This window comes from Urtica dioica, chromosome 4 (genome assembly GCF_054948205.1).
Source record: "Urtica dioica subsp. dioica isolate 48M chromosome 4, U.dioica_male_clone48M_v1_H2, whole genome shotgun sequence".
Lineage (NCBI taxonomy): Eukaryota > Viridiplantae > Streptophyta > Magnoliopsida > Rosales > Urticaceae > Urtica > Urtica dioica.
This window is the reverse complement of record NC_142759.1, coordinates 33,902,556-33,923,543: the sequence shown is the minus strand read 5'-3', so window position 1 is coordinate 33,923,543 and position 20,988 is coordinate 33,902,556.

Below are 20,988 nucleotides of genomic sequence, written 5' to 3'. Positions count from 1 at the left end.
TCGAGGAGTCATGTGTAGAGTTGACACGAGGACTAGTTAGTCGACTCGTGGACTCGGGACTAAACTCGAGGAGTGAACTCAACTCGAGGAGTCATGTAGAGTCGGCACAAGGAGTAGGTAGTCGACTCGTGAACTCGGACTTCAACTAAAGGAATGAACTCAACTCGAGGAGTCATGTGGAGTCGGCATGAGGAGTAGTTAGTCGACTCGTGGACTCGGATTTCAACTCGAGGAATGAACTCAACTCGAGGAGTCATGTGTAGAGTCAGCACGAGGACTAGTTAGTCGACTCGTGGACTCGGGACTCAACTCGAGGAGTGAACTCAACTCGAGGAGTCATGTGTCGAGTCGCCACGGGGAATTATCGATCGACTCGTGGACTCGGGACTCAACTCGAGGAGTGAACTCTACTCGAGGAGTCATGTGTAGAGTTGACACGAGGACTAGTTAGTCGACTCGTGGACTCGGGACTAAACTCGAGGAGTGAACTCAACTCGAGGAGTCATGTAGAGTCGGAACAAGGAGTAGGTAGTCGACTCGTGAACTCGGACTTCAACTAAAGGAATGAACTCAACTCAAGGAGTCATGTGGAGTCGGCACGAGGAGTAGTTAGTCGACTCGTGGACTCGGATTTCAACTCGAGGAATGAACTCAACTCGAGGAGTCATGTGTAGAGTCAGCACGAGGACTAGTTAGTCGACTCGTGGACTCGGGACTCAACTCGAGGAGTGAACTCAACTCGAGGAGTCATGTAGAGTCGGAACAAGGAGTAGGTAGTCGACTCGTGAACTCGGACTTCAACTAAAGGAATGAACTCAACTCAAGGAGTCATGTGGAGTCGGCACGAGGAGTAGTTAGTCGACTCGTGGACTCGGATTTCAACTCGAGGAATGAACTCAACTCGAGGAGTCATGTGTAGAGTCAGCACGAGGACTAGTTAGTCGACTCGTGGACTCGGGACTCAACTCGAGGAGTGAACTCAACTCGAGGAGTCATGTAGAGTCGGCACGAGGACTTATCGGTCGACTCGTGGACTCGGGACTCAACTCGAGGAGTGAACTCAACTCGAGGAGTGAACTCAACTCGAGGAGTCACGTGTAGAGTCAGCACGAGGACTAGTTAGCCGACTCGTGGACTCGGGACTCAACTCGAGGAGTGAACTTGACTCGAGGAGTCATGTAGGGTCGGCACGAGGAATTATCGGTCGACTCGTGGACTCGGGACGCAACTCGAGGAGTGAACTCAACTCGAGGAGTCATGTGTAGAGTCAGCACGAGGACTAGTTAGTCGACTCGTGGACTCGAGACTCAACTCGAGGAGTGAAGTCAACTCGAGGAGTCATGTGTAGAGTCGGCACGAGGAATTATCGGTCGACTCGTGGACTCGGGACTCAACTCCAGGAATGAACTATACTCGAGGAGTCATGTGTAGAGTCGACACGAGGACTAGTTAGTCGACTCGTGGACTCGGGACTCAACTCGAGGAGTGAACTCAACTCGAGGAGTCATGTAAAGTCGGCACGAGGAGTAGTTAGTCGACTCGTGAACTCGGACTTCAACTCGAGGAATCATGTGGAGTCGCCACGAGGAGTAGTTAGTCGACTCGTGGACTCGGATTTCAACTCGAGGAATGAACTCAACTCGAGGAGTCATGTGTAGAGTCAGCACTAGGACTAGTTAGTCGACTCGTGGACTCGGGTCTCAACTCGAGGAGTAAACTCAACTCGAGGAGTCATGTAGAGTCGGCACGAGGACTTATCGGTCGACTCGTGGACTCGGGACTCAACTCGAGGAGTGAACTCAACTCGAGGAGTCATGTATAGAGTCAGCACGAGGACTAGTTAGCCGACTCGTCGACTCGGAACTCAACTCGAGGAGTGATCTCAACTCGAGGAGTCATGTAGAGTCGGCACGAGGACTAGTTAGTCGACTCGTGGACTCGGGTCTCAACTCGAGGAGTAAACTCAACTCGAGGAGTCATGTAGAGTCGGCACGAGGAGTAGTTAGTCGACTCGTGAACTCGGACTTCAACTCGAGGAATGAACTCAACTCGAGGAGTCATGTAGGGTCGGCACGATCACTTATTGGTCGACTCGTGGACTCGGGACTCAACTCGAGGAGTCATGTGTAGAGTCAGCACGAGGACTAGTTAGTCGACTCGTGGACTCGGGACTCAACTCGAGGAGTGAACTTGACTCGAGGAGTCATGTAGGGTCGGCACGAGGAATTATCGGTCGACTCGTGGACTCGGGACACAACTCGAGGAGTGAACTCAACTCGAGGAGTCATGTGTAGAGTCAGCACGAGGACTAGTTAGTCGACTCGTGGACTCGAGACTCAACTCGAGGAGTGAAGTCAACTCGAGGAGTCATGTGTAGAGTCGGCACGAGGAATTATCGGTCGACTCGTGGACTCGGGACTCAACTCCAGGAGAGAACTATACTCGAGGAGTCATGTGTAGAGTCGACACGAGGACTAGTTAGTCGACTCGTGGACTCGGGACTCAACTCAAGGAGTGAAGTCAACTCGAGGACTCATGTAGAGTCGGCACGAGGAGTAGTTAGTCGACTCGTGAACTCGGACTTCAACTCGAGGATTGAACTCAACTCGAGGAGTCATGTGGAGTCGGCACGAGGAGTAGTGAGTCGACTCGTGGACTCGGATTTCAACTCGAGGAATGAACTCAACTCGAGGAGTCATGTGTAGAGTCAGCACTAGGACTAGTTAGTCGACTCTTGGACTCGGGTCTCAACTCAGGGAGTGAACTCAACTCGAGGAGTCATGTAGAGTCGGTACGAGGACTTATCGGTCGACTCGTGGACTCGGGACTCAACTCGAGGAGTGAACTTGACTCGACGAGTCATGTAGGGTCGGCACGAGGAATTATCGGTCGACTCGTGGACTCTGGACGCAACTCGAGGAGTGAACTCAACTCGAGGAGTCATGTGTAGAGTCAGCACGAGGACTAGTTAGTCGTCTCGTGGACTCGAGACTCAACTCGAGGAGTGAAGTCAACTCGAGGAGTCATGTGTAGAGTCGGCACGAGGAATTATCGGTCGACTCGTGGACTCGGGACGCAACTCGAGGAGTGAACTCAACTCGAGGAGTCATGTGTAGAGTCAGCACGAGGAGTAGTTAGTCGACTCGTGGACTCGATACTCAACTCGAGGAGTGAAGTCAACTCGAGGAGTCATGTGTAGAGTCGGCACGAGGAATTATCGGTCTACTCGTGGACTCGGGACTCAACTCCAGGAGTGAACTATACTCGAGGAGTCATGTGTAGAGTCGACACGAGGACTATTTAGTCGACTCGTGGACTCGGGACTCAACTCGAGGAGTGAACTCAACTCGAGGAGTCATGTAGAGTCGGCACGAGGAATAGTTAGTCGACTCGTGAACTCGGACTTCAACTCGAGGAATGAACTCAACTCGAGGAGTCATGTAGGGTCGGCACGATGACTTATTGGTCGACTCGTGGACTCAGGACTTAACTCGAGGAGTGAACTCAACTTGAGGAGTCATGTGTAGAGTCAGCACGAGGACTAGTTAGTCGACTCGTGGACTCGGGACTCAACTCGAGGAGTGAACTCAACTCGAGGAGTCATGTGTCGAGTCACCACGGGGAATTATTATCGACTCGTGGAGTCGGGACTCAACTCGAGGAGTGAACTCTACTCGAGGAGTCATGTGTAGAGTTGACACGAGGACTAGTTAGTCGACTCGTGGACTCGGGACTAAACTCGAGGAGTGAACTCAACTCGAGGAGTCATGTAGAGTCGGCACAAGGAGTAGGTAGTCGACTCGTGAACTCGGACTTCAACTAAAGGAATGAACTCAACTCGAGGAGTCATGTGGAGTCGGCACGAGGAGTAGTTAGTCGACTCGTGGACTCGGATTTCAACTCGAGTAATGAACTCAACTCGAGGAGTCATGTGTAGAGTCAGCACGAGGACTAGTTAGTCGACTCGTGGACTCGGGACTCAACTCGAGGAGTGAACTCAACTCGAGGAGTCATGTAGAGTCGGCACGAGGACTTATCGGTCGACTCGTGGACTCGGGACTCAACTCGAGGAGTGAACTCTACTCGAGGAGTCACGTGTAGAGTCAGCACGAGGACTAGTTAGCCGACTCGTGGACTCGGGACTCAACTCGAGGAGTGAACTTGACTCGAGGAGTCATGTAGGGTCGGCACAAGGAGTAGGTAGTCGACTCGTGAACTCGGACTTCAACTAAAGGAATGAACTCAACTCAAGGAGTCATGTGGAGTCGGCACGAGGAGTAGTTAGTCGACTCGTGGACTCGGATTTCAATTCGAGGAATGAACTCAACTCGAGGAGTCATGTGTAGAGTCAGCACGAGGACTAGTTAGTCGACTCGTGGACTGGGGACTCAACTCGAGGAGTGAACTCAACTCGAGGAGTCATGTAGAGTCGGCACGAGGACTTATCGGTCGACTCGTGGACTCGGGACTCAACTCGAGGAGTGAACTCCACTCGAGGAGTCACGTGTAGAGTCAGCACGAGGACTAGTTAGCCGACTCATGGACTCGGGACTCAACTCGAGGAGTGAACTTGACTCGAGGAGTCATGTAGGGTCGGCACGAGGAATTATCGGTCGACTCGTGGACTCGGGACGCAACTCGAGGAGTGAACTCAACTCGAGGAGTCATGTGTAGAGTCAGCACGAGGACTAGTTAGTCGACTCGTGGACTCGAGACTCAACTCGAGGAGTGAAGTCAACTCGAGGAGTCATGTGTAGAGTCGGCACGAGGAATTATCGGTCGACTCGTGGACTCGGGACTCAACTCCAGGAATGAACTATACTCGAGGAGTCATGTGTAGAGTCGACACGAGGACTAGTTAGTCGACTCGTGGACTCGGGACTCAACTCGAGGAGTGAACTCAACTCGAGGAGTCATGTAAAGTCGGCACGAGGAGTAGTTAGTCGACTCGTGAACTCGGACTTCAACTCGAGGAATCATGTGGAGTCACCACGAGGAGTAGTTAGTCGACTCGTGGACTCGGATTTCAACTCGAGGAATGAACTCAACTCGAGGAGTCATGTGTAGAGTCAGCACTAGGACTAGTTAGTCGACTCGTGGACTCGGGTCTCAACTCGAGGAGTAAACTCAACTCGAGGAGTCATGTAGAGTCGGCACGAGGACTTATCGGTCGACTCGTGGACTCGGGACTCAACTCGAGGAGTGAACTCAACTCGAGGAGTCATGTATAGAGTCAGCACGAGGACTAGTTAGCCGACTCGTCGACTCGGAACTCAACTCGAGGAGTGATCTCAACTCGAGGAGTCATGTAGAGTCGGCACGAGGACTTATCGATCGACTCGTGAACTCGGCACTCAACTCGAGGAGTAAACTCAACTCGAGGAGTCATGTGTAGAGTCAGCAAGAGGACTAGTTAGTCGACTCGTGGACTCGGGACTCAACTCGAGGAGTCATGTGTAGAGTCAGCACGAGGACTAGTTAGTCGACTCGTGGACTCGGGACTCAACTCGAGGAGTGAACTTGACTCGAGGAGTCATGTAGGGTCGGCACGAGGAATTATCGGTCGACTCGTGGACTCGGGACACAACTCGAGGAGTGAACTCAACTCGAGGAGTCATGTGTAGAGTCAGCACGAGGACTAGTTAGTCGACTCGTGGACTCGAGACTCAACTCGAGGAGTGAAGTCAACTCGAGGAGTCATGTGTAGAGTCGGCACGAGGAATTATCGGTCGACTCGTGGACTCGGGACTCAACTCCAGGAGAGAACTATACTCGAGGAGTCATGTGTAGAGTCGACACGAGGACTAGTTAGTCGACTCGTGGACTCGGGACTCAACTCGAGGAGTGAAGTCAACTCGAGGACTCATGTAGAGTCGGCACGAGGAGTAGTTAGTCGACTCGTGAACTCGGACTTCAACTCGAGGATTGAACTCAACTCGAGGAGTCATGTGGAGTCGGCACGAGGAGTAGTGAGTCGACTCGTGGACTCGGATTTCAACTCGAGGAATGAACTCAACTCGAGGAGTCATGTGTAGAGTCAGCACTAGGACTAGTTAGTCGACTCTTGGACTCGGGTCTCAACTCAAGGAGTGAACTCAACTCGAGGAGTCATGTAGAGTCGGTACGAGGACTTATCGGTCGACTCGTGGACTTTGGACTCAACTCGAGGAGTGAACTCAACTCGAGGAGTCATGTGTAGAGTCAGCACGAGGACTAGTTAGCCGACTCGTTGACTCGGCACTCAACTCGAGGAGTGATCTCAACTCGAGGAGTCATGTAGAGTCGGCACGAGGACTTATCGGTCGACTTGTGGACTCGGGACTCAACTCGAGGAGTGAACTCAACTCGAGGAGTCATGTGTAGAGTCAGCAAGAGGACTAGTTAGTCGACTCGTGGACTCGGGACTCAACTCGAGGAGTCATGTGTAGAGTCAGCACGAGGACTAGTTAGTCGACTCGTGGACTCGGGACTCAACTCGAGGAGTGAACTTGACTCGACGAGTCATGTAGGGTCGGCACGAGGAATTATCGATCGACTCGTGGACTCGGGACGCAACTCGAGGAGTGAACTCAACTCGAGGAGTCATGTGTAGAGTCAGCACGAGGAGTAGTTAGTCTACTCGTGGACTCGATACTCAACTCGAGGAGTGAAGTCAACTCGAGGAGTCATGTGTAGAATCGGCACGAGGAATTATCGGTCGACTCGTGGACTCGGGACTCAACTCCATGAGTGAACTATACTCGAGGAGTCATGTGTAGAGTCGACACGAGGACTATTTAGTCGACTCGTGGACTCGGGACTCAACTCGAGGAGTGAACTCAACTCGAGGTGTCATGTAGAGTCGGCACGAGGAGTAGTTAGTCGACTCGTGAACTCGGACTTCAACTCGAGGAATGAACTCAACTCGAGGAGTCATGTAGGGTCGGCACGATGACTTATTGGTCGACTCGTGGACTCAGGACTTAACTCGAGGAGTGAACTCAACTTGAGGAGTCATGTGTAGAGTCAGCACGAGGACTAGTTAGTCGACTCGTGGACTCGGGACTCAACTCGAGGAGTGAACTCAACTCGAGGAGTCATGTGTCGAGTCACCACGGGGAATTATCGATCGACTCGTGGAGTCGGGACTCAACTCGAGGAATGAACTCTACTCGAGGAGTCATGTGTAGAGTTGACACGATGACTAGTTAGTCGACTCGTGGACTCGGGACTAAACTCGAGGAGTGAACTCAACTCGAGGAGTCATGTAGAGTCGGCACAAGGAGTAGGTAGTCGACTCGTGAACTCGGACTTCAACTAAAGGAATGAACTCAACTCGAGGAGTCATGTGGAGTCGGCACGAGGAGTAGTTAGTCGACTCGTGGACTCGGATTTCAACTCGAGGAATGAACTCAACTCGAGGAGTCATGTGTAGAGTCAGCACGAGGACTAGTTAGTCGACTCGTGGACTCGGGACTCAACTCGAGGAGTGAACTCAACTCGAGGAGTCATGTGTCGAGTCGCCACGGGGAATTATCGATCGACTCGTGGACTCGGGACTCAACTCGAGGAGTGAACTCTACTCGAGGAGTCATGTGTAGAGTTGACACGAGGACTAGTTAGTCGACTCGTGGACTCGGGACTAAACTCGAGGAGTGAACTCAACTCGAGGAGTCATGTAGAGTCGGCACAAGGAGTAGGTAGTCGACTCGTGAACTCGGACTTCAACTAAAGGAATGAACTCAACTCAAGGAGTCATGTGGAGTCGGCACGAGGAGTAGTTAGTCGACTCGTGGACTCGGATTTCAACTCGAGGAATGAACTCAACTCGAGGAGTCATGTGTAGAGTCAGCACGAGGACTAGTTAGTCGACTCGTGGACTCGGGACTCAACTCGAGGAGTGAACACAACTCGAGGAGTCATGTAGAATCGGCACGAGGACTTATCGGTCGACTCGTGGACTCGGGACTCAACTCGAGGAGTGAACTCAACTCGAGGAGTCACGTGTAGAGTCAGCACGAGGACTAGTTAGCCGACTCGTGGACTCGGGACTCAACTCGAGGAGTGAACTTGACTCGACGAGTCATGTAGGGTCGGCACGAGGAATTATCGGTCGACTCGTGGACTCTGGACGCAACTCGAGGAGTGAACTCAACTCGAGGAGTCATGTGTAGAGTCAGCACGAGGACTAGTTAGTCGTCTCGTGGACTCGAGACTCAACTCGAGGAGTGAAGTCAACTCGAGGAGTCATGTGTAGAGTCGGCACGAGGAATTATCGGTCGACTCGTGGACTCGGGACGCAACTCGAGGAGTGAACTCAACTCGAGGAGTCATGTGTAGAGTCAGCACGAGGAGTAGTTAGTCGACTCGTGGACTCGATACTCAACTCGAGGAGTGAAGTCAACTCGAGGAGTCATGTGTAGAGTCGGCACGAGGAATTATCGGTCTACTCGTGGACTCGGGACTCAACTCCAGGAGTGAACTATACTCGAGGAGTCATGTGTAGAGTCGACACGAGGACTATTTAGTCGACTCGTTGACTCGGGACTCAACTCGAGGAGTGAACTCAACTCGAGGAGTCATGTAGAGTCGGCACGAGGAGTAGTTAGTCGACTCGTGAACTCGGACTTCAACTCGAGGAATGAACTCAACTCGAGGAGTCATGTAGGGTCGGCACGATGACTTATTGGTCGACTCGTGGACTCAGGACTTAACTCGAGGAGTGAACTCAACTTGAGGAGTCATGTGTAGAGTCAGCACGAGGACTAGTTAGTCGACTCGTGGACTCGGGACTCAACTCGAGGAGTGAACTCAACTCGAGGAGTCATGTGTCGAGTCACCACGGGGAATTATTATCGACTCGTGGAGTCGGGACTCAACTCGAGGAGTGAACTCTACTCGAGGAGTCATGTGTAGAGTTGACACGAGGACTAGTTAGTCGACTCGTGGACTCGGGACTAAACTCGAGGAGTGAACTCAACTCGAGGAGTCATGTAGAGTCGGCACAAGGAGTAGGTAGTCGACTCGTGAACTCGGACTTCAACTAAAGGAATGAACTCAACTCGAGGAGTCATGTGGAGTCGGCACGAGGAGTAGTTAGTCGACTCGTGGACTCGGATTTCAACTCGAGGAATGAACTCAACTCGAGGAGTCATGTGTAGAGTCAGCACGAGGACTAGTTAGTCGACTCGTGGACTCGGGACTCAACTCGAGGAGTGAACTCAACTCGAGGAGTCATGTGTCGAGTCGCCACGGGGAATTATCGATCGACTCGTGGACTCGGGACTCAACTCGAGGAGTGAACTCTACTCGAGGAGTCATGTGTAGAGTTGACACGAGGACTAGTTAGTCGACTCGTGGACTCGGGACTAAACTCGAGGAGTGAACTCAACTCGAGGAGTCATGTAGAGTCGGCACAAGGAGTAGGTAGTAGACTCGTGAACTCGGACTTCAACTAAAGGAATGAACTCAACTCAAGGAGTCATGTGGAGTCGGCACGAGGAGTAGTTAGTCGACTCGTGGACTCGGATTTCAACTCGAGGAATGAACTCAACTCGAGGAGTCATGTGTAGAGTCGGCACGAGGACTTATCGGTCGACTCGTGGACTCGGGACTCAACTCGAGGAGTGAACTCAACTCGAGGAGTCACGTGTAGAGTCAGCACGAGGACTAGTTAGCCGACTCGTGGACTCGGGACTCAACTCGAGGAGTGAACTTGACTCGAGGAGTCATGTAGGGTCGGCACGAGGAATTATCGGTCGACTCGTGGACTCGGGACGCAACTCGAGGAGTGAACTCAACTCGAGGAGTCATGTGTAGAGTCAGCACGAGGACTAGTTAGTCGACTCGTGGACTCGAGACTCAACTCGAGGAGTGAAGTCAACTCGAGGAGTCATGTGTAGAGTCGGCACGAGGAATTATCGGTCGACTCGTGGACTCGGGACTCAACTCCAGGAATGAACTATACTCGAGGAGTCATGTGTAGAGTCGCCACGAGGACTAGTTAGTCGACTCGTTGTCTCGGGACTCAACTCGAGGAGTCATGTAAAGTCGGCACGAGGAGTAGTTAGTCGACTCGTGAACTCGGACTTCAACTCGAGGAATCATGTGGAGTCGCCACGAGGAGTAGTTAGTCGACTCGTGGACTCGGATTTCAACTCGAGGAATGAACTCAACTCGAGGAGTCATGTGTAGAGTCAGCACTAGGACTAGTTAGTCGACTCGTGGACTCGGGTCTCAACTCGAGGAGTAAACTCAACTCGAGGAGTCATGTAGAGTCGGCACGAGGACTTATCGGTCGACTCGTGGACTCGGGACTCAACTCGAGGAGTGAACTCAACTCGAGGAGTCATGTATAGAGTCAGCACGAGGACTAGTTAGCCGACTCGTCGACTCGGAACTCAACTCGAGGAGTCATGTAGAGTCGGCACGAGGACTTATCGATCGACTCGTGAACTCGGCACTCAACTCGAGGAGTAAACTCAACTCGAGGAGTCATGTGTAGAGTCAGCAAGAGGACTAGTTAGTCGACTCGTGGACTCGGGACTCAACTCGAGGAGTCATGTGTAGAGTCAGCACGAGGACTAGTTAGTCGACTCGTGGACTCGGGACTTAACTCGAGGAGTGAACTTGACTCGAGGAGTCATGTAGGGTCGGCACGAGGAATTATCGGTCGACTCGTGGACTCGGGACACAACTCGAGGAGTGAACTCAACTCGAGGAGTCATGTGTAGAGTCAGCACGAGGACTAGTTAGTCGACTCGTGGACTCGAGACTCAACTCGAGGAGTGAAGTCAACTCGAGGAGTCATGTGTAGAGTCGGCACGAGGAATTATCGGTCGACTCGTGGACTCGGGACTCAACTCCAGGAGAGAACTATACTCGAGGAGTCATGTGTAGAGTCGACACGAGGACTAGTTAGTCGACTCGTGGACTCGGGACTCAACTCGAGGAGTGAAGTCAACTCGAGGACTCATGTAGAGTCGGCACGAGGAGTAGTTAGTCGACTCGTGAACTCGGACTTCAACTCGACGAATGAACTCAACTCGAGGAGTCATGTGGAGTCGGCACGAGGAGTAGTGAGTCGACTCGTGGACTCGTATTTCAACTCGAGGAATAAACTCAACTCGAGGAGTCATGTGTAGAGTCAGCACTAGGACTAGTTAGTCGACTCTTGGACTCGGGTCTCAACTCAAGGAGTGAACTCAACTCGAGGAGTCATGTAGAGTCGGTACGAGGACTTATCGGTCGACTTGTGGACTTTGGACTCAACTCGAGGAGTGAACTCAACTCGAGGAGTCATGTGTAGAGTCAGCACGAGGACTAGTTAGCCGACTCGTCGACTCGGGACTCAACTCGAGGAGTGATCTCAACTCGAGGAGTCATGTAGAGTCGGCACGAGGACTTATCGGTCGACTTGTGGACTCGGGACTCAACTCGAGGAGTGAACTCAACTCGAGGAGTCATGTGTAGAGTCAGCAAGAGGACTAGTTAGTCGACTCGTGGACTCGGGACTCAACTCGAGGAGTCATGTGTAGAGTCAGCACGAGGACTAGTTAGTCGACTCGTGGACTCGGGACTCAACTCGAGGAGTGAACTTGACTCGACGAGTCATGTAGGGTCGGCACGAGGAATTATCGGTCGACTCGTGGACTCGGGACGCAACTCGAGGAGTGAACTCAACTCGAGGAGTCATGTGTAGAGTCAGCACGAGGAGTAGTTAGTCGACTCGTGGACTCGATACTCAACTCGAGGAGTGAAGTCAACTCGAGGAGTGATGTGTAGAGTCGGCACGAGGAATTATCGGTCGACTCGTGGACTCGGGACTCAACTCCAGGAGTGAACTATACTCGAGGAGTCATGTGTAGAGTCGACACGAGGACTATTTAGTCGACTCGTGGACTCGGGACTCAACTCGAGGAGTGAACTCAACTCGAGGAGTCATGTAGAGTCGGCACGAGGAGTAGTTAGTCGACTCGTGAACTCGGACTTCAACTCGAGGAATGAACTCAACTCGAGGAGTCATGTAGGGTCGGCACGATCACTTATTGGTCGACTCGTGGACTCGGGACTCAACTCGAGGAGTCATGTGTAGAGTCAGCACGAGGACTAGTTAGTCGACTCGTGGACTCGGGACTCAACTCGAGGAGTGAACTTGACTCGAGGAGTCATGTAGGGTCGGCACGAGGAATTATCGGTCGACTCGTGGACTCGGGACACAACTCGAGGAGTGAACTCAACTCGAGGAGTCATGTGTAGAGTCAGCACGAGGACTAGTTAGTCGACTCGTGGACTCGAGACTCAACTCGAGGAGTGAAGTCAACTCGAGGAGTCATGTGTAGAGTCGGCACGAGGAATTATCGGTCGACTCGTGGACTCGGGACTCAACTCCAGGAGAGAACTATACTCGAGGAGTCATGTGTAGAGTCGACACGAGGACTAGTTAGTCGACTCGTGGACTCGGGACTCAACTAGAGGAGTGAAGTCAACTCGAGGACTCATGTAGAGTCGGCACGAGGAGTAGTTAGTCGACTCGTGAACTCGGACTTCAACTCGACGAATGAACTCAACTCGAGGAGTCATGTGGAGTCGGCACGAGGAGTAGTGAGTCGACTCGTGGACTCGGATTTCAACTCGAGGAATGAACTCAACTCGAGGAGTCATGTGTAGAGTCAGCACTAGGACTAGTTAGTCGACTCTTGGACTCGGGTCTCAACTCAAGGAGTGAACTCAACTCGAGGAGTCATGTAGAGTCGGTACGAGGACTTATCGGTCGACTCGTGGACTTTGGACTCAACTCGAGGAGTCATGTGTAGAGTCAGCACGAGGACTAGTTAGCCGACTCGTCGACTCGGGACTCAACTCGAGGAGTGATCTCAACTCGAGGAGTCATGTAGAGTCGGCACGAGGACTTATCGGTCGACTTGTGGACTCGGGACTCAACTCGAGGAGTGAACTCAACTCGAGGAGTCATGTAGAGTCGGCACGAGGAGTAGTTAGTCGACTCGTGAACTCGGACTTCAACTCGAGGAATGAACTCAACTCGAGGAGTCATGTAGGGTCGGCACGATGACTTATTGGTCGACTCGTGGACTCAGGACTTAACTCGAGGAGTGAACTCAACTTGAGGAGTCATGTGTAGAGTCAGCAGGAGGACTAGTTAGTCGACTCGTGGACTCGGGACTCAACTCGAGGAGTGAACTCAACTCGAGGAGTCATGTGTCGAGTCACCACGGGGAATTATCGATCGACTCGTGGAGTCGGGACTCAACTCGAGGAGTGAACTCTACTCGAGGAGTCATGTGTAGAGTTGACACGAGGACTAGTTAGTCGACTCGTGGACTCGGGACTAAACTCGAGGAGTGAACTCAACTCGAGGAGTCATGTAGAGTCGGCACAAGGAGTAGGTAGTCGACTCGTGAACTCGGACTTCAACTAATGGAATGAACTCAACTCGAGGAGTCATGTGGAGTCGGCACGAGGAGTAGTTAGTCGACTCGTGGACTCGGATTTCAACTCGAGGAATGAACTCAACTCGAGGAGTCATGTGTAGAGTCAGCACGAGGACTAGTTAGTCGACTCGTGGACTCGGGACTCAACTCGAGGAGTGAACTCAACTCGAGGAGTCATGTGTCGAGTCGCCACGGGGAATTATCGATCGACTCGTGGACTCGGGACTCAACTCGAGGAGTGAACTCTACTCGAGGAGTCATGTGTAGAGTTGACACGAGGACTAGTTAGTCGACTCGTGGACTCGGGACTAAACTCGAGGAGTGAACTCAACTCGATGAGTCATGTAGAGTCGGCACAAGGAGTAGGTAGTCGACTCGTGAACTCGGACTTCAACTAAAGGAATGAACTCAACTCAAGGAGTCATGTGGAGTCGGCACGAGGAGTAGTTAGTCGACTCGTGGACTCGGATTTCAACTCGAGGAATGAACTCAACTCGAGGAGTCATGTGTAGAGTCAGCACGAGGACTAGTTAGTCGACTCGTGGACTCGGGACTCAACTCGAGGAGTGAACTCAACTCGAGGAGTCATGTAGAGTCGGCACGAGGACTTATCGGTCGACTCGTGGACTCGGGACTCAACTCGAGGAGTGAACTCAACTCGAGGAGTCACGTGTAGAGTCAGCACGAGGACTAGTTAGCCGACTCGTGGACTCGGGACTCAACTCGAGGAGTGAACTTGACTCGACGAGTCATGTAGGGTCGGCACGAGGAATTATCGGTCGACTCGTGGACTCTGGACGCAACTCGAGGAGTGAACTCAACTCGAGGAGTCATATGTAGAGTCAGCACGAGGACTAGTTAGTCGTCTCGTGGACTAGAGACTCAACTCGAGGAGTGAAGTCAACTCGAGGAGTCATGTGTAGAGTCGGCACGAGGAATTATCGGTCGACTCGTGGACTCGGGACGCAACTCGAGGAGTGAACTCAACTCGAGGAGTCATGTGTAGAGTCCGCACGAGGAGTAGTTAGTCTACTCGTGGACTCGATACTCAACTCGAGGAGTGAAGCCAACTCGAGGAGTCATGTGTAGAGTCGGCACGAGGAATTATCGGTCGACTCATGGACTCGGGACTCAACTCCAGGAGTGAACTATACTCGAGGAGTCATGTGTAGAGTCGACACGAGGACTATTTAGTCGACTCGTGGACTCGGGACTCAACTCGAGGAGTGAACTCAACTCGAGGAGTCATGTAGAGTCGGCACGAGGAGTAGTTAGTCGACTCGTGAACTCGGACTTCAACTCGAGGAATGAACTCAACTCGAGGAGTCATGTAGGGTCGGCACGATGACTTATTGGTCGACTCGTGGACTCAGGACTTAACTCGAGGAGTGAACTCAACTTGAGGAGTCATGTGTAGAGTCAGCACGAGGACTAGTTAGTCGACTCGTGGACTCGGGACTCAACTCGAGGAGTGAACTCAACTCGAGGAGTCATGTGTCGAGTCACCACGGGGAATTATCGATCGACTCGTGGAGTCGGGACTCAACTCGAGGAGTGAACTCTACTCGAGGAGTCATGTGTAGAGTTGACACGAGGACTAGTTAGTCGACTCGTGGACTCGGGACTAAACTTGATTAGTGAACTCAACTCGAGGAGTCATGTAGAGTCGGCACAAGGAGTAGGTAGTCGACTCGTGAACTCGGACTTCAACTAAAGGAATGAACTCAACTCGAGGAGTCATGTGGAGTCGGCACGAGGAGTAGTTAGTCGACTCGTGGACTCGGATTTCAACTCGAGGAATGAACTCAACTCGAGGAGTCATGTGTAGAGTCAGCACGAGGACTAGTTAGTCGACTCGTGGACTCGGGACTCAACTCGAGGAGTGAACTCAACTTGAGGAGTCATGTGTCTAGTCGCCACGGGGAATTATCGATCGACTCGTGGACTCGGGACTCAACTCGAGGAGTGAACTCTACTCGAGGAGTCATGTGTAGAGTTGACACGAGGACTAGTTAGTCGACTCGTGGACTCGGGACTAAACTCGAGGAGTGAACTCAACTCGAGGAGTCATGTAGAGTCGGCACAAGGAGTAGGTAGTCGACTCGTGAACTCGGACTTCAACTAAAGGAATGAACTCAATTCAAGGAGTCATGTGTGTTGTCAATGGTGCCCACAAGAAGAGTAGTAGTGTCTATTTATGTACATTTGATGTCATATAGTCTTACGAAGACTCTTGCTTGTAATTGCCTATCTATTCATTAATAAAGTTGAAACGTTCATTCAATCTTCCTTGTCTGAAGCTTTATGATAAAACCATAGTCTTTTAGTCCATAAACAAACTTAACAACTTACGAAGAGACAAATGTAGATTTGCATGAACAAACTCTTCGTAGTTTGCTTAAAACGATATATTCGCAATCTTAGGGTCAAAGGACTATTGACCTCAGTATGATTGTTAGAAGAATCTATGATGTCTGGTTATGAGGCATTGAGAGTTGGAGACTCTATAGTTCTTCTAGGTATCTTCCGAAGGTACTGAATTGACCAGTGCACTTCTAGAGACAATATAAGAACAAACCATTTAACCTCTTATGTCTCGAAGTCACTATGTATGAATTGCATCATGCTTACCTTAATCCTGAAATGAGACATGTCATTTCACACCTTAGTATTCTCATTTGAGAAAGTCAAATTTCGGACTCACTATGTGATTCCGAACAAGGCCTATTGGTGAGGTACTAAGTTGTGAGTCTGTCATGAGTAACTTTGTGAAGTTCTCATAGATATGGAATTCATGTACAAGATTGCTGAAATGCAATGTATGTCACCTCATGCTTTGTTCCTTGGAGTGTGAATAAATGAACTGGCCAGTGTCCAAATTGAGTCCTGACTCTTTTGGATGAAACAATGTGACTTGTTAGCTCCTCGTCAATACATTGTTTCTAACTTATTCACAAGCGACAAAGGAGTTGAGGAAATAACAGCTAGAAGGGTAAAATGGTAATTTAGCAAATCCCGACTAGCTGATGACATTCATGAAGGGTAAACATAGATAATATTCAGTGGATCCGCTCATCATAATTAGGTCGAATTCTTGAGTAGAAAATAAATTCATTTGAACCGAGAGATTTTCAGTGTCAGCTCTTTAGTGGAGTCAGTTGGCATTAAGCTAAACTTGGAAAAGGTTTGTGAACTTTTGAGTCCAAGTGTTTAGCTAAAGCTTTGTTCATTTGGGTCCATGAGGTCACTGTCACGAATCACATCGATAGGAATAGTTAAACTGGAAGCTAAGTCAAAACAAGAACGAAAATAGTCAAAAGGGTATTTTTGTCTTTTGAGACAAAGGATGAAATGAATGTCAATAAATTTTTTTTGACAAGTTCATTTGATGACTTAATGTCACTCGGCCATGACTTGATCATTGGGCCTTGTGAATTAATTTCATTTCATAAGAATTTTATTGAAAATTCTAAATGGGCCTTTTTCATGTTCTCATGAATAAATGAAGAAGCTTCTAGAAGCTCCTTCTAGAAGTGAAATGGGCGCCCATAATACCCAAGGAAAGAGAGTTTATTTTGTGCATAAATGTATTTAGATACTTGCCAAAAGAAAAAGAGGAAACAAATTTCCCACACATGCAATGGGAAATTCGGCCAAGTGAGAAAAGGGAAAGCCAAGGAACAAAAAAGGAAACAAATCCTTGCCTCTAGGAGGCAGCCTTGGGCGCCCAACAAGGAATGGGAAATGAAGGATTTTTGCTCATGAATATGTGATATTCTATAGAAGAGGAAACTACCTTATTGAAGGTGAGACCTCTCCTATAAATAGGAGCCCCATTTCCTCACAATTCATTCATCCAAGTTTAAGAGATTTGAGAGACTCTCTCTCTAGAACTTGGCCGAAGTCCTCTTCTCTCTCTCTCTAGTTTATTTTCGGTTTTCTCTTGTCTTGGCACCTAGGTCCTCACTCGACCTAGTCTTTAGCTCTGCGACTTCGAGACTCGTTCTCAAGTCGTAATGTTTAAAAGTGCCCACTCACTAATTCCTTCTTTTCGAGTGATTTAGTGATAGAAACTTTCGTGGTTGCTCGAGGTGCCGAGGAAAGAAAAGAGAGACGTGCGGCGAGGGGAGACGAACGTTGCCAACCTTCCAAAGGCTCATCAACGTTCAAGCATCAAAAGGTTAGTAACTTTTATAGCTCATATTAGTTTTTATTTACATGCATATGCTCTTGTCTAGGTTAGTAAAAACTAGTTTTACTTAAAAAGAAAATTTTTAAAATTCCGCCGCTTTGCGAAGCGTTTAATCTTTTTCTTAAACCCTAGATCGATTCCAACAAATGGTATCAGAGCTATGGTCAAAGGAATGCATGTGCATGTTTTTTAAATTATGAGCTTGAAAATCGTTTTCGAAAGTTTACTAATTTTGTGACAAGTTAGAATTGTAATCTTAGATTTTTTTTTAATTTATTGCTCTTGTCTTTAAATTAAAAAGCATGTTGATTTTCTATGAGTTTGGGATGATGTTAAAACACATTAGAATCAGTTCTAAAAGTTTTTAATTTTTTATATTGAAAAACGTGTTTTAAAGGTTTGAGAATTTTCGAGTAAATTTTGTGACTAGTTTTATTTTCTTACTAGTTCCGTTTATTTACTTGAATCGTTTTATGCATGTTGTTATTTCTTTTATTCTATGTTGTTACCCTGCTAATAAAACACAAATAAAAGCTTTAAACAACCTCATAAAACGTTCCGTTACACTCGATTCTTTTTCGCACCTAAAAGGACAAAGCTTTAATTTATTTCTTTTTCTTCGAGCTGGAATGTAAACCCGCATTAAAAGCGGCATAACTCTCTGCTCAGAAATCGAAATTTAATGATTCTTGAATCAAATTAAAGCTCTGTCTGTCCTCTGTCCAATGCCACCGGTTTCGGCTCAAAAGGACATCGGAGCCGCCAGTTATGGCGATTTTACTCCGAGGTGCGCGGCTGTCTGAAACTCCAGTTTTTTTTAGAAATCCGGATTTTCAAACCCCACTACCATGAGTTATAGAACTCTAATGAGAAAACTTTCTTGAGCAAAAATGTTTTTCATATGATTATAAACATGATGTGTAAAGATTAAAAGTTTTGTTTTTTGAAAGATTAATTGAAATTGAATTTTTACAAAACTAGTTTGAATTTTGAAAAACCGTTTTCACTTTCAAACTTGAAAATATTTTGTCATCCAAATCAAATAAATTTTCAAAATGTTTTCAAAACTATATCTATATCACATATGTTCAAAATCTATATGCTCTTGAAATTTTGAGTGGGAGGTCTCTTTGTAGACAAAACCGAAAAATAAAAAGATGTGTAATCTCAAACTTTCAAGTGTTCGAGTGAGTTGAAGTTCACACTTCCCTCACGCACTTTCCCGAAATAGAAAATAGGAAAAGATCGAGTATGTCCCTTGTGCCTTTATGCACTAATACTGCTCTGAACATGTCGATCTAGGATTCTCTTCTAGTTGTCCGCTCCGTCGCTCTCTAACTGGGAAATCTGTTTCCGAACTTAAAAGAGTCGATGAACCAACTCCAAAAACTAAGTGGGAGGGTTATACTCGTTGTTTGTAACCCGCGATCCCCAACACTAGTGAAAGATGCAATAACGTGGGACTAAGAGCCGCTCTTGCGACCCTCACTTAAATGTGAGTACTCCAAGGCGTTATTGCTTCGATCATTGCTCAATGAGCTACGTCCGAGAGTGATGCAATGATGGCAAGGCCTCCCCTTGGGGGATTGTTTTTCAAAGCTGATCTTTTGGACTAAGTGGTTGGTTGCACACTTAGGCTCAATCCCTAGTATCCTTCCTTAAGGCTCTGCGAAAGGATATGAGTGATCAAACCAATTTACAAGGTGGCTAGTCAAAATGATGTACTGACATCTTGGCTTAGCATTAATGATGTGTCATTTACTTATAAAAGGAGATTTTTTGCGGCCTTCTCTTGAGGGAGTAAATTATCGTTTGGTTTATAACACCTTTGGGTTTTACAAAAGTCTTAATAAAACTTAAATCCTAAACCAAAGACTAATCATAAACTTGTTTCAACTTAAATAGGCAATATGTCTCTCAACCCACTCTCAATCTTTCTTTCCTCGATCAAACTCGAAAACGAAAACTGCGTAGATTCGAAACGTAACCTCGACATAATACCTACCGTTAACAAGCACAAATGGGTACTCACCACCCCGTGTCCTCCTCTGACGAATGATGATTCAACTCTAGAGGACAATGACGCCTTAGCGGCCTGGCTTCGATCCGATGAGATTGTGAGGTGCTATATCTTAGCATCTATGAACAATATGCTGAAAAAGCAACATCGTGACATCGAGACTGCCGCCGACATGCTCTACAATCTCCTTGAGAGTTTTGGAGGGCAAAGGCGTCAAGCAAGGCAAAAAACAGTCCGACAGTTTATGAACTGTCATATGAAGGCTAGGACTCCTGTTAGAGACTTCATGATACTGATCATTAGTTTTCTAAATAAAATGGAAATCCTAGGATCTGAGACTGATGGGAAGAATCTCATAGATATGATCTTAGAAACTCTCCCCGCATCTCTTGATACCTCCAACATGAACTACTCCATAAACAAGCTAGTGTACACTGTTACCAAGCTTATGGAGGAACTTCACACTGCTGTAGGTCTCACTAAGAGAAAGAGGAATCAAGGAGAGGCACATGCTACTGAGCAAAAGGCCTCCACCTCTGGAACTGTGAAGAGACCTTACAAGGCCGATAAAAAGAACTGTCCCGCCTATCTCAAAGCAAAGGAACACTGTATTGTACTAGTTACCGAAGCATGCTTAGTAGCTGATAATGTATCATCGTGGATTATTGACTCCGCTGCTACTAACCATATTTGTTGTTCCTTGAATGGTTTCAAGAAAACCAAAAGCTTAGAGGAAGGCGAGTTCTGTTTCAAATGGGGTGATGGGAGCCTGGTGTCTGCGAAGGCTGTGGGATCCGTGACGCTGTCTTTTGAAGACCGCACCTTAAACTTGAATAATGTTTATTTTGTTCCTACCTTTGGGAAGAACTTAATATCCGTTGCTCGTCTTCTAGAGCAAGATTATTGTTTAAAGTTCATTAAGAATGGAATTCGTATTTCGTTTCCTGATAATTCTTTTGTCACTGATGCATGTATGAAGAATGCTATTTTCTACATCTATCCCACTAAACCTTCTCTTTTAGACACCGAAATAGATGATGATCTAATTAGGGAGCCAAAGAGGATCAAACTTTCTGAATCCTCCGATCTAACAAAATCAACATACCTCTGGCACTTAAGACTTGGTCATATCAGTCTAGATAGGATTAAGAGACTTGTGAGGGATGGTCCACTCCAAGCCTCTGCAATAGGTTCACTACCTACTTGTGAATCCTGCATAGAAGGAAAAATGACTAAGCGACCTTTCTCCGATAAGGGTCGAAGAGCCACTGAGTTGCTGGAACTAATACATTCTGATGTATGTGGTCCGCTCAACCAACAGGCACGTGGAGGATACGAATACTTCG